An 11,273-nucleotide genomic window follows, 5' to 3' on the forward strand; every position below is an offset into this window, starting at 1 on the left:
CACGTAAGCGACAAGGCCGACCGAGCCGAGGGACTCCTACGCCTCCGGGATACGGATACCTCACTCGTCACCTTCCTCGAAAAGTAACTCTCGCTCGGATAAGCGATTCTGCTACCGACGAACAAGTCCGGATACTCGAAACGAGAGGAAAGGAAACGCAGCTTTATAACACAACAATAAGATGTTTAGGCCTTGGCGGCCGCGATAAACACATGCATACTCCAAACAAACTGCTTCGGTAGAATCAGACATCGTCAGGGGGAGGAGCGGCACCCTCGGCGTCGTCTCCACCCTCGGCAAGATCTGGCCCAGCCCCAGACGGCGACACGAGCGGAAGGATCTCCACCTCGAAGGAGGACGCTAGCACCGCGCTTGGGCCCATGACAGCCGCGTCAAGCCTCTGGACCTCGGCTAATGCAGCCTCGTCTTCGTCGGGTAGGCAGTACCCCTTGCTGACCCGCTCCAGATCCACGTCGTAGTGGGAAGCGAGCACGGCAAAGGCCCGCCTAACGCCATGATGCAGAGCCCCGCGGAGTCTGTTGCGCACATGGCCGCCCAAGGCCCGCAGGCGACTCTGGGGGGAGCTACCTGAGGGAACGTCATCGAGGTCAAAGGCCTGGCATAAGGCCGAGATAGCCTCGGACATGGCCACGCGGTCGGCCTCCTTCTGCTCAGCCGCCTGGGCAAGCGCCTTGACGGGCTCGTTAAGAGCCGTCTCGAACTCTACAGACAGCCGAACAAAATTCTTCAGACACGAGTTAAAGAATGAAGCTGAATCGAAGTCACAAAGCGGTCGAAACGTACCTTCGGCCCAAGCACGCTGCTCCGAGGCTACGGCTTGGGCGGACTGAGCAGACCCGACGGCCACGGCTAGGTCCTCCGCAAGGGCCCCGGCCCGAGCAGACACCTCGGCCAGCTGACCCGCAAGGGCATCAGCCCGGCCCACAGCCTCGGCAGCCTGGCTCCGAGATTGGTCTCGCTCGCCAATGACCTGGCCAAACTCCAGCTGCCACTGCTGCGCCTCCGTCCGTGCCGATGCCGCCTCTGCCCGCGCCGTCGCCGCCTCCGCCTTCAGCTCATCACGGAGCAGCCGAAGGTCCACCACCTCGGTGCTCCGTTGGGCGAGACGTTCATTAGCCTCGGCAAGCGTGGCCCTCTAGGACCGCAGCGAATCCCAGACGCCGCTCTCGCGGCAGATGAACAGCGACTTGGCGGTGCTCACATCCGCTAGTTCCTGAGGAAGGAAAGCAAGGTATTACAAAGAATGCCCTGGTCACGCAAGGTGTATGCCTAAAATCCTTACCTGGAGGACCCTGGGAACGTCCCTGGAAAGGATCTCCATGGTCGACCGAAGCAACCCCATCGCCGCCTCGGCATACTCACGGAGCTCATCCCGAGACTGCTCCTCCCGCTCATCGTTGAGGAGGAAGAGGGGTTCCGAGGCGCCACGACTCCAGAACCGGAACGTCGGCCCACACCACTCATTGGGGTTGCACCGCTTGGGGATAAGGACACTGCTCCCCAAGACGGGCCGCGGTTCTGCGCGGCCCTCCCCCAAGGCGTCGGGTCCCCCTGTAGTCGACGCTTCGGGTACCATCGTTGTCGACGTGCTGGGCCTCCCCTCGGCCAAGGAGGCGGGCCCCCGATCACCGACCTCGGCAACGGCGGCCGCCCGCTCCTTGTGGCCGAGACTGGGGAGGTCGGGGGCGACCTCGAGCAGCGGCGCCTCAGCCATCCCGACGTCAGGAGCGATGGGCGGCTCCGCGGGCGAATCAGCGACGGCCCCGGCGGGAGTCGACGCCGGCACCAGCAACAGGTCAGGCGGGCTTGGGGCCACGGCCGCGTTAGCAGTCTCCTCTGGCACGATGGCCGCCCCGACAGAGGGGTCGGCCCGGGGGACTTGCCCCATGGCAACTCGTGCCGCCTGGGCCCCTCGCTCGAGGGCGCTTTGCGCGGAGGCCAGCCAACTGGCCTGGTGCGCCGCGGCACCAGCTGCAGAGGCCAGCCCCATCTTAAGGGCCTTCCTGGGGGCCAGACCAGTGGAGCCATGTCTCCGCTTGCTGAAAGAAGGAGAGAAGACAAGATCAAGACACACGGAGGAAAAAACCAAAGCAGAGGTATCCTCGGATACTTACCCACTCCGGACTAGGGCCAATCGTGCCTGCGGGGAGGCCCCTCGGGCCTCGGCCCTCGCAGGCGCTGCCGAGGGTAGCCCCGCTGCCGACTCCGGCGCTGCCTCCACCTCGGGCGCCCAAGGCGCCAAAGGAGCGGCCCGCCTAGGCATCGTCACGATGGCCGAAGGACCAACTTCCTGTGCAGCCGGCACGGGCGACTGCTCTTGGGGGACAGGCGGATCGGCCTGACTCCCCGGAGTCACCTCAACTACCTCGGCCAAGGGGTCAAGTACCCCCTCGGCCTGCCCCCGCTCCTCGGACCGGGACCTTGATGTCCCGGCCCCTACTTCTGATGGTGCTAACCCACTTGGAGGCTGGCTCGGCGACCCCTAGCCTAGCCTCAGATCCGGGCTGAGGCCAAGACGGGCCGCCATGTCGTCGCCCTCGTCATCATCATCATCACCGTCATCGTCGTCAGGCGTCTCCGGCGACGGCTCCCTCGGGAGCCCGTCCCTCTCCTACCTCCGATGGCGCCTCTCCAAGGCTTCCCGAGCCCGCATCCGCTCGCGGGCCCGGGCCTTTTCCGCATCCTTCTTCTCCTTTTTCTTCTCCGTGGCGACCCTCCGCGCGGCTCAGTCCACCGCGTCCTCCGGGACCGGTGGCAGGGAGGGCTTGTAAAACTGCAACCCCTGGAGACGAACGGAAATCCCGACGGTAAGAATCAAAGGCAACTCGGCGCAAAACAGGAGAAGGAGCAGACACTCACTAGGGACACGTACCCACGCTCGGGACGCATCACGGGCTGGGTAAGGGCACCGGCATCCAGCCTCCCTACCGTACCCGCTACCCGCCTGCGGAGGTCGTCGGCGGAGAGGGAAGCCGAGGACATCTGCGAGCCCTCCAAATCAACCCCCGGCTTCATCTCCGAAAGCGGCAACCGCCGCTCCGCCAAAGGAAGCACCCTCCGGTGATGGGTAGAGGTGACGACCCCCGCGGCGGTAAGACCCCCATCTCGTAACCTCTGCAAGGCCTCCAGAAGAGGCTGGAGCTTCTCCTGTTTCTCGCGCGTGGCCCCCCAGCGCCAGTTGCTGCCGGCGGCGGTCACCACTCATTGAGAAAACGACGGGAGCCTTCCGTTGTCGTTCCGGAGGTAAAACCATCGGCGCTGCCACCCCTTGTTCGAAGACACAAGGATGGCGGGGATGTACTGCTGCGCGCGCCCCTGCCTCAACTGGAGGGTGCAGCCACCGGCCCGCACTGCCATGCAGACCTTCTTTTCCCCCGTCGTCAAGGCGAAGAGCTCCGCGGAGAAGAGATGGGTCCACAGATCCCAGTGGGGGTCAATCCCCAAAAAACCCTCGCAAACCACCGCGGAGATGGCCGCTTGCGCAATGGAGTTAGGGTTGAAGTTGTGCAGCTCCACCCCGTAGTAGTGCCGGAGCGCCCGCATGAAACGGCTCGCTGGCACTCCGAACCCTCGCTCGTGGAAGGAGGCGAAACTAACCACATACCTAGGGATGAAAACGAACGGGAAATTTCCCGTCCCGACCCACTCCGTATTCCCATTTTGTCCCGACTATTTTCGTATTTCCGGGAAAATACGAAAACGGTACGAAAATGGGATGGGACCAACCGAAAACGGGTGCGAAAACAGTTAAGGTAGTTTCCCGTCCGTATTTCCGGTATCCCGTTTTGATCCGGTATTTTCCCGTATTATCCCGCTTTACAGTAGACCGGAAAATCTCTTTGGCATGGCCCGATTGGCCCACTTAGCCTCCCAGGCAGCCAGGCCCAAGCACGAAGCAATCCGCCTATGCTGTTACTGCCTTACGGATGCACATACTGCTATTGTATTGTTGTTGGCCTATGGGTTGTGTCGCTGCTGCTGCTGTACTTGTACACTTGGGCTGAGGATATGTGCCTGTGTTGCTGCTCCAGCTGTTGGTCAGTGTGGCCGTATGTGGTTGTGTAACGTTGAAGCTTCGCTTCGTTGGCTGTTGTCTGTTGATCATTTGGCCTGTTGTGTGCCCGTGCAGTTCAGAAAGCCGGTAACTCTTTGGTTGATTGATTGTAAACACTAAACAATAACATATAGCTTCCTTTCTTCGCTAAGTCCTAGAAGATATTTCGGTTACCGTCTGTTTTCGTTTAATTTTCGTTCGTATTTATTCGTTTTCGTATACCCGTATAACCCGCTCCCGTTCCCACTTCCGACTGTCCCGCTCCCGCTCCCGCTCCCGATGAAAAAATATGGTAACGGAAACGGTTGATGATGTTTCCCGTCCGTTCCCGTTCGTTTTCATCCCTACACATACCCCAGCGGCGGAGTCGGGTCGGTCTCGCTCGCAGGGGCCATCCACTCCGGCTGTGGGTCACCGAAGAGGGGACGGAGCAAACCATCGGCGACGAGGGCCTCCAGATCGTCCACTGTGACGGTGGAGAAAGGCCACGGATCGCGCGGCGGAACAACGGTCACCTTGTCAGCCATCGCTGAACGAAGGGGGTGGAGGCGGAGGGGACAAGGTGTGTGGTTTTCTTTTCTCTGGCTATTCTCTTAGGTTGCGGAAACCAAAGCAGAAGGCAAGCGCAAATGGCAGAGTAAAGAACCACTGCCGGCCCCTCTTCCGGGTATATAAAGGCCCGGGCGAGATCCATTCAAAACTTCGCCCGAACCCGCCGCGAAATTCAAACTCGAAGGCGAAACGCCCGTTCCTCGAACGACTCGCGCACGCGCAACAGCTGCCCCGTGAATCGCCCGTCCCATTGCATTAACTCCTCGGAAGGGCAAGCAACACCTTTGGCAGGCGAAGCGGGCGTCGTTTCACCTCCAGCATGATGACCGCGTCAAAAAAGGTGTGCCACACCGTTTAAATTCATATCCGTTTTCTCTTCCCCTTTCTCTCTCTTGCTACAGGGACCGGGAAAGGGGATATTTCGAAAGGGATCCTTCTCCACGAAGGAAGCAGGCACCGAGCCCTCCTACTGATCAGGGGTTCGAAGGCTGGCCCCTCGGAAGGGTTCGACAGCCGCCCCAGAGCACTCGGGCTTCAAGCTCATTATTGATCAGGGGTTCGAAGGCTGGCCCCTCGGAAGGGTTCGACAGCCGCCTCAGAGCACTCGGGCTCCGCGCCCACTACTGATCAGGGGTTCGAAGGCTGGCCCCTCGAAAGGGTTCGACAGTCGCCCCAGAGCACGCAGAGTGAGGGATGACTGTGGGTACGTCCGTTACATGGCCGAGGCTCGGGCTACGCTCCCGAGGTACCCTAGGACATTTCCGAGACCAGCAGGAGCGATTTTGTAACGGAATCCCACCAGAGGGAGGCATCGAGCCCTCGGACCCTATCGAACGGGTCCGGGTCCAGCAAATCACCTGCAGGTACTTTTGGAGCGCGCCTCTGGGCCACTAGCCGACCCTTATCGAACGGGGCACGGGCGTCCACTTGGATCACCCGTTAGCAACTCACTGGAGACACCATGTTCGGCGCCCTCCGAGGGCAACGTGGCGCTTTCCCCCCCTTCCTGCTTGCGGAAAGGCGACGAAGGGGAGTATAATAAAAGTCGAGACAGTCCTTGATCGTCCTCTCGCTCCGTGCAGAGGCTCGGGGGCTGCTCTCGCAACCCGGCTACGGCCAAACCGTTGACAGCGTCAACAAACCAGCCTAAAAACTCGGAACCTGACCATGCACCCGGGCTACGACCAGGCCGCATGAGGGAGCGACAAAGTCGGCCGAAGCATCACGAAAAGCATTAAGACCTCAGAGGAGTCAAACCACTCCTTCGAGGACTCGGGGGCTACACCTGGCGGGTGCGCTCGCGCGCACCCACCGGAACAAAGTATAGCCGAGAAAGGCCGGTCCCCTCGCAAAAAAGTGCGACAAAGCCTCCAAGCGAGTACCAACACTCCCTTCGAGGCTCGGGGGCTACTGTCGGGTACTGTAATTAGGGGTAACCCCAACACTCCTACACACGGCTGGTAACCGCCATCAGCACAAGCTGCAGAGACTGATGGGCATGATTCAGGTCAAGGCTTCGTCTACCCAAGGGGCGCGATCTCGCCTCGCCTGAGCCCAGCCTCGGGTAGGAACTGTAGTCCCAGACGAAGTTACGTCTCGCCCGAGGGCCTCCTCAGGCAGTGGGCGCACCCTCGGCACGCCCGAGGCCCAACTCGAGCAGGCTTCGTCGAGAAGCAACCTTGGCCAAATCGCCTCTCCAACCGACCGTATCGCAGGCGCATTCAGTGCGAGGATCGCCTGACACCTTATCCTGACACGCGTGCCTCAGTCAGCAAGGTCGAAGTGACCGCAGTCACTTCGCCCTTTCACTGACCGACCTGATAGGAAAACAGCGCCGCTCACCCCGCTCCGACTGCTGTGCCAGCCACCCGGGCAAGGCTGACAACAGCAAGTTCAGCCTCAGGCGCAACAGGAAGCTCCGCCTCGCCCGACCTTAGGCCTCAGCCTCAGGAGGAGGTCTCCGCCTCGCCCGACCCCAGGGCTCAGCCTCAACCTCAGCCTCGGAAGGTGGTCTCCGCCTCGCCCGACCCCAGGGCTCGGCCTCAACCTCGACCTCGGAAGGAATCGCGTCCTCGCCCGACCCCGGCCTCGGCCTCAGGAGAAGTCTCCGCCTCGCCCGACCTTGGGATCGGACCGACCGCGCCACAGGGGACACATCATTACCCTACCCCTAGCTAGCTCAGGCTACGGGGGAACAAGACTGGCATCCCATCTGGCTCGCCCCGGTGACAGGTAATGATGGCTCCCCGCGTGCGTCCATGACGACGGTGGTTCTCAGCTCCCTACGGAAGCAAGGAGACGCCAGCAAGATCCCAGCAACACCGACAGCTGTGCTTCTACAGGGCTCAAGCACTTCTCCGACGGCCATGTTATCGCCTACGCAGGGCTCAAGCACTTCTCCGACAGCCACGTTGGCATGTACACAAGGCTCAGGCACTTCCCTGCCAGACACGTTAGCGCCTAGCTACACCCCCATTGTACACCTGGACCCTCTCCTTGCATCTATAAAAGGGAGGTCCAGGGCCTTCATGCGGGAGGGTCGCGCGGGAGAACGAGCTAACGAACAGGCTCACTCTCTCTCTCTCTCTCGCGAACGCTTGTAACCCCTACTACGAGCACACCCCCCTGGTGCGGGGTAACACGAGCCGCGTTTCTCCCTTGTGTTCCATCTCGCGCCAACCCATCTGGGCTGGGACACGCAGCGACAAATTTACTCGTCGGTCCAGGGACCCCCGGGGTCAAAACGCCGACAGCGAGCTATGTTACTGGATTCATACACCTGTGACAACTGTATTCTTCAAGCTGAAGAGACAGCCACTCATCTTTTTTTTTCAGATGCAATTTTGCTAGGAGATGTTGGTCCTTGGTAGGAATCTCCCCATCACGTTCTGCTGATTTATTCAACACCATTTTGAGGATTAGAAGACGTTGGCAAGTCCCTTGGAAACTTGAAACTATAATCCTTTTGACCTGGTGCATCTGGAAATGCAGAAACAATTGGGTGTTCAATGAGATTCCGCCCACGGTGGAAGGTTGTCGGGACATGTTCAAATCAGAAATGAACCTTCTATGTCATCGAGTTAAGCCAGTGATAGGAGATAAAATTAAAACCTAGCTTCAGTATTCTGTTCTATAACTTTCATTTTCCTTTCTGTACTTACCCTTCTGTATCTACTCCCCTTTATTTCCTTAAGCAATAAAATACTGTAGGCCCCCCTTACAGTAACTTTTATTTCAAAAAACTAAAATTTATTTAGGATATTAATATTTTATGAAGAAACATTTGGATCGTGATTCATTACCACTCCTATATGTATAAAATATCTCTATCAAGAACAAGTATAATAAGGTGATATAAATAGGCTGCAAGATATACCGCATCCCACTTGTAATGATGTGAAATAAAGTGAAATAGAGAGAGAATGGAAGTAGGATGTTCACTAGTAGCCAACTAAAACCAGTCTACTCACGGACTCCAAGGCATAATATGAGAGATGAGCCAAGTAGTAATACATAGCTTGTGTTATTGTATGATTAAATTTTTAGTTGGTTATAAGTTGTTGAGCACCAAAAGTGGCGGACGGTCCGACCCTTGGGCCCGGACAGTCCGCGCGCCCCGCGATTAGATTAACTCGAATGATTATCCTTATCTCGTGCGTGGTTATCCATCTAATCACGTGGGATTTGTTGGCTATCGCCTAGGAACAGGTACATACCTCCTCCCCTATAAATATAAAGAGGTACGACCGATTGAGAAGCCCCCAAACACGTTCCATTCGAACCTATCTACTTTATTTACTTTTCCTGCCCTAAGAGTAGATGTAACGTAGCTCTAGTTGTAGCTTTCCGCATATCCACCTCCACCCTTATTTGACTCTATGTCGTCTAGATCTGTCCTGGGATGGCCTGTCAACCCTAGGATGACCCTAGCATCTTACCCCTCCTGAGGGGCAAGATTTACTTCGTCTACTTCAATCAAGATCTCTTCCTCGAATTGATCTCTTAATTCCTAGGCGACTCTACGTCGTCTGGGGATGCCCCGGGTGACCTGCTGACCCGAAGCACCCTAAGGTCTCTCCCCAGGGGGGCGGTGAAAGGATCACGATGCCCAAGAGGGGGGGGATAAATTGGGCTTTTCTAAAATTCCAACAAAAGTTGAACCCTAAGCATGAGTCCAACTTCACCCAACTACTAGCAATAAGTAAATACTACTAGAAGAACAACAACCCTAAGTCATTACTACAAATACTAGCTAAGCAATTGCACAAAGTAAAATGCTCAAAGTAAGTGCAGAATGTAAAGTAAGGGTAAGAAGACTCCTCCAATTTTTTGTCGAGGTATCGAAGAGTTGGCACTCTTTCCTAGTCCTCGTTGGAGCACCCGCACAAGGGTATCACTCCCCCTTGGTCCTCGCAAGAACCAAGTGCTCTCTATGAGATGATCCTTTGCTACTCTGGTGTGGTGGATCCCTCACGACCGCGTACAAACTTGAGTCGGGTCACCAACAAGTCTTCCGAGGTGATCACCGCACTCCAATCACCACCAAGCCGTCTAGGTGATGCTGATCACCAAGAGTAACAAGCTATAGACTTTCACTTGACCAAGAGAAGCCTAATGCATGTGGTGTGTGCTCTAGGTGGCTCTCATGCGCACTAATGAGGCTCTAACACGGGATTATGATTTTATAATCACCTCACTAGGTTTTGTGGGGCTTGCGATGCACTAGCAATGAATACAAGTGAATGTGGACAGCAAGGCACTTAATGTGGCTAGTGGAGGGGGTATAAAGCCCCAACCACCAAAACTAGCTGTTACAGTAGGCTACTGCGCATTGGTGCACCTGACAGATCGGTGCGCTACCGGTGCGCCAATGGTGCGCTGCAACGGCTAGTTCTGACAGCTAGTCATTGCTGTGACAGTGCACCGTACAATGAATAGTAACTATTCGATGTGCACCGGAAAGTCCGGTGCGCGCGCGCTAAAATTTGGCTATGCGAACTCATTGCTCTCGAGTTTCTCGGGGGCAGAGGGGCTGCCCCCCGGGGTAGCCAAGCCCCACTGTCAGGGGTCGCACCGGACAGTCTGGTGCCCCTAACACAGCAAAACCAACTTCTTTTCTTTGGTTTTTCTAACCCAATTTCATTCCTACTTGTGCGTGTGTTATAGAGTGACACCTAGCACTAGTTGTGAGTGTGAACATGCACCAACACCACTAGAATTCTCTTTGTCAAACTACTCATCCACAACCCCTCTTTATAGTATGGCTTAAATTAAAAATAGAAGACCTAATTCTATATCAAGTGTCCACAACTCCTACGACACTCGGAATATGAAGACATTCATCTTTTGATTCACCTTTTTCAGTCGTCGCTTCAAGTTCTCATCTGAGTGATTGTTTTCACCGTTGCAACGCAACCTCCTGTAATGCGACCTAACTTACCATTTGCTCTGCAAACACACGTTAGTCACATATAATCTTATGTTGTCATTAATCACTAAAACCAACCAGGGGCCTAGATGCTTTCAGGCGGGATTTAGGTCCTACGAGGAGAAAAAGACGACCTTGCGCCATCGCGGACCGTCCAGCCCAGAGCGCGGACCGTCCAGACAGCGCGTAGGGAAGAAGCCGCTCCTGCCGCCAGGTCGCGGACCGTCTGGCCCAGAGCCGCGAATCGTTCACGTCACCACAACGAGCACCGCCAGGCGACCCGCGGGTCCGCCGCCACTATTCACCTCGCGAAGCCGAACCCAAGGTATTGCTCATCATGAGAAGGCCATAGGTTCGTTGCTATTTGGTCCCAAATAGGTGGTGACCATCATAGAGGTGTTGCCCTACCATCAGGATAACCACTTTATTCGACCCTACATCATCTAAAGGTGACAAGTACAGCAAGGCAGTTCATTATAGTGTTTGGTGACCAAAAAGGTGCCAAAACACTTTTTGGTGACTTCGCTGGGGAAGAAAATCAGATCTATCAAATCTGATCCATTAGATTAGATCTATTAAATTAGACCTATCAGATCGGTCGTAATGGCTAAACCCAAAGATCACAACAACGTTGTCATAGACATTAACACAAGGCTGACTAACTCGCCGGCAGCTGAGGATGAGAAATTAGAAGACCACATAAAAAGGTTGGACGAGGAATTCCAATGACAACAGGCTCAGATAAGCAAGGTGACGAAAAAGTGGTACCTCTCGCACTTCAAGGTAAATCGCCATCAGAAGGCCGTCAAGCAGAGGGAAGTAAAGTATGATTCACTGTCAGCCTTGCTACATCAGCTCCCCATTGTAAGTAACACCACACCATTAGACGATATTCAATCTGTTAAAATTTCTTTTGATAATCGGATTAAAATTATAATGGAGGATATAGATAATATGGCACATATATTAGAAAATACTCGTACACCTGATTTTTATCACATAAATTGGGCACTAAAATAATTGCATGACAAACATCGGCAACAAATGGGGCTTCTCAGTCCCAGCCATATTATGGTGTGTCGATGAACTCATATCTGGGGAATGTTGTCGCCGCCCCCACTGCATGGTATATCGATTCTGGGCACGGCCGGACTGTCCGCGCACGATCACGGACCGTCCGACACCTTACGCCAGACAATCCGGAGTCGCACCGAGCCT

Source organism: Zea mays, chromosome 8, assembly GCF_902167145.1.
Source record: "Zea mays cultivar B73 chromosome 8, Zm-B73-REFERENCE-NAM-5.0, whole genome shotgun sequence".
Lineage (NCBI taxonomy): Eukaryota > Viridiplantae > Streptophyta > Magnoliopsida > Poales > Poaceae > Zea > Zea mays.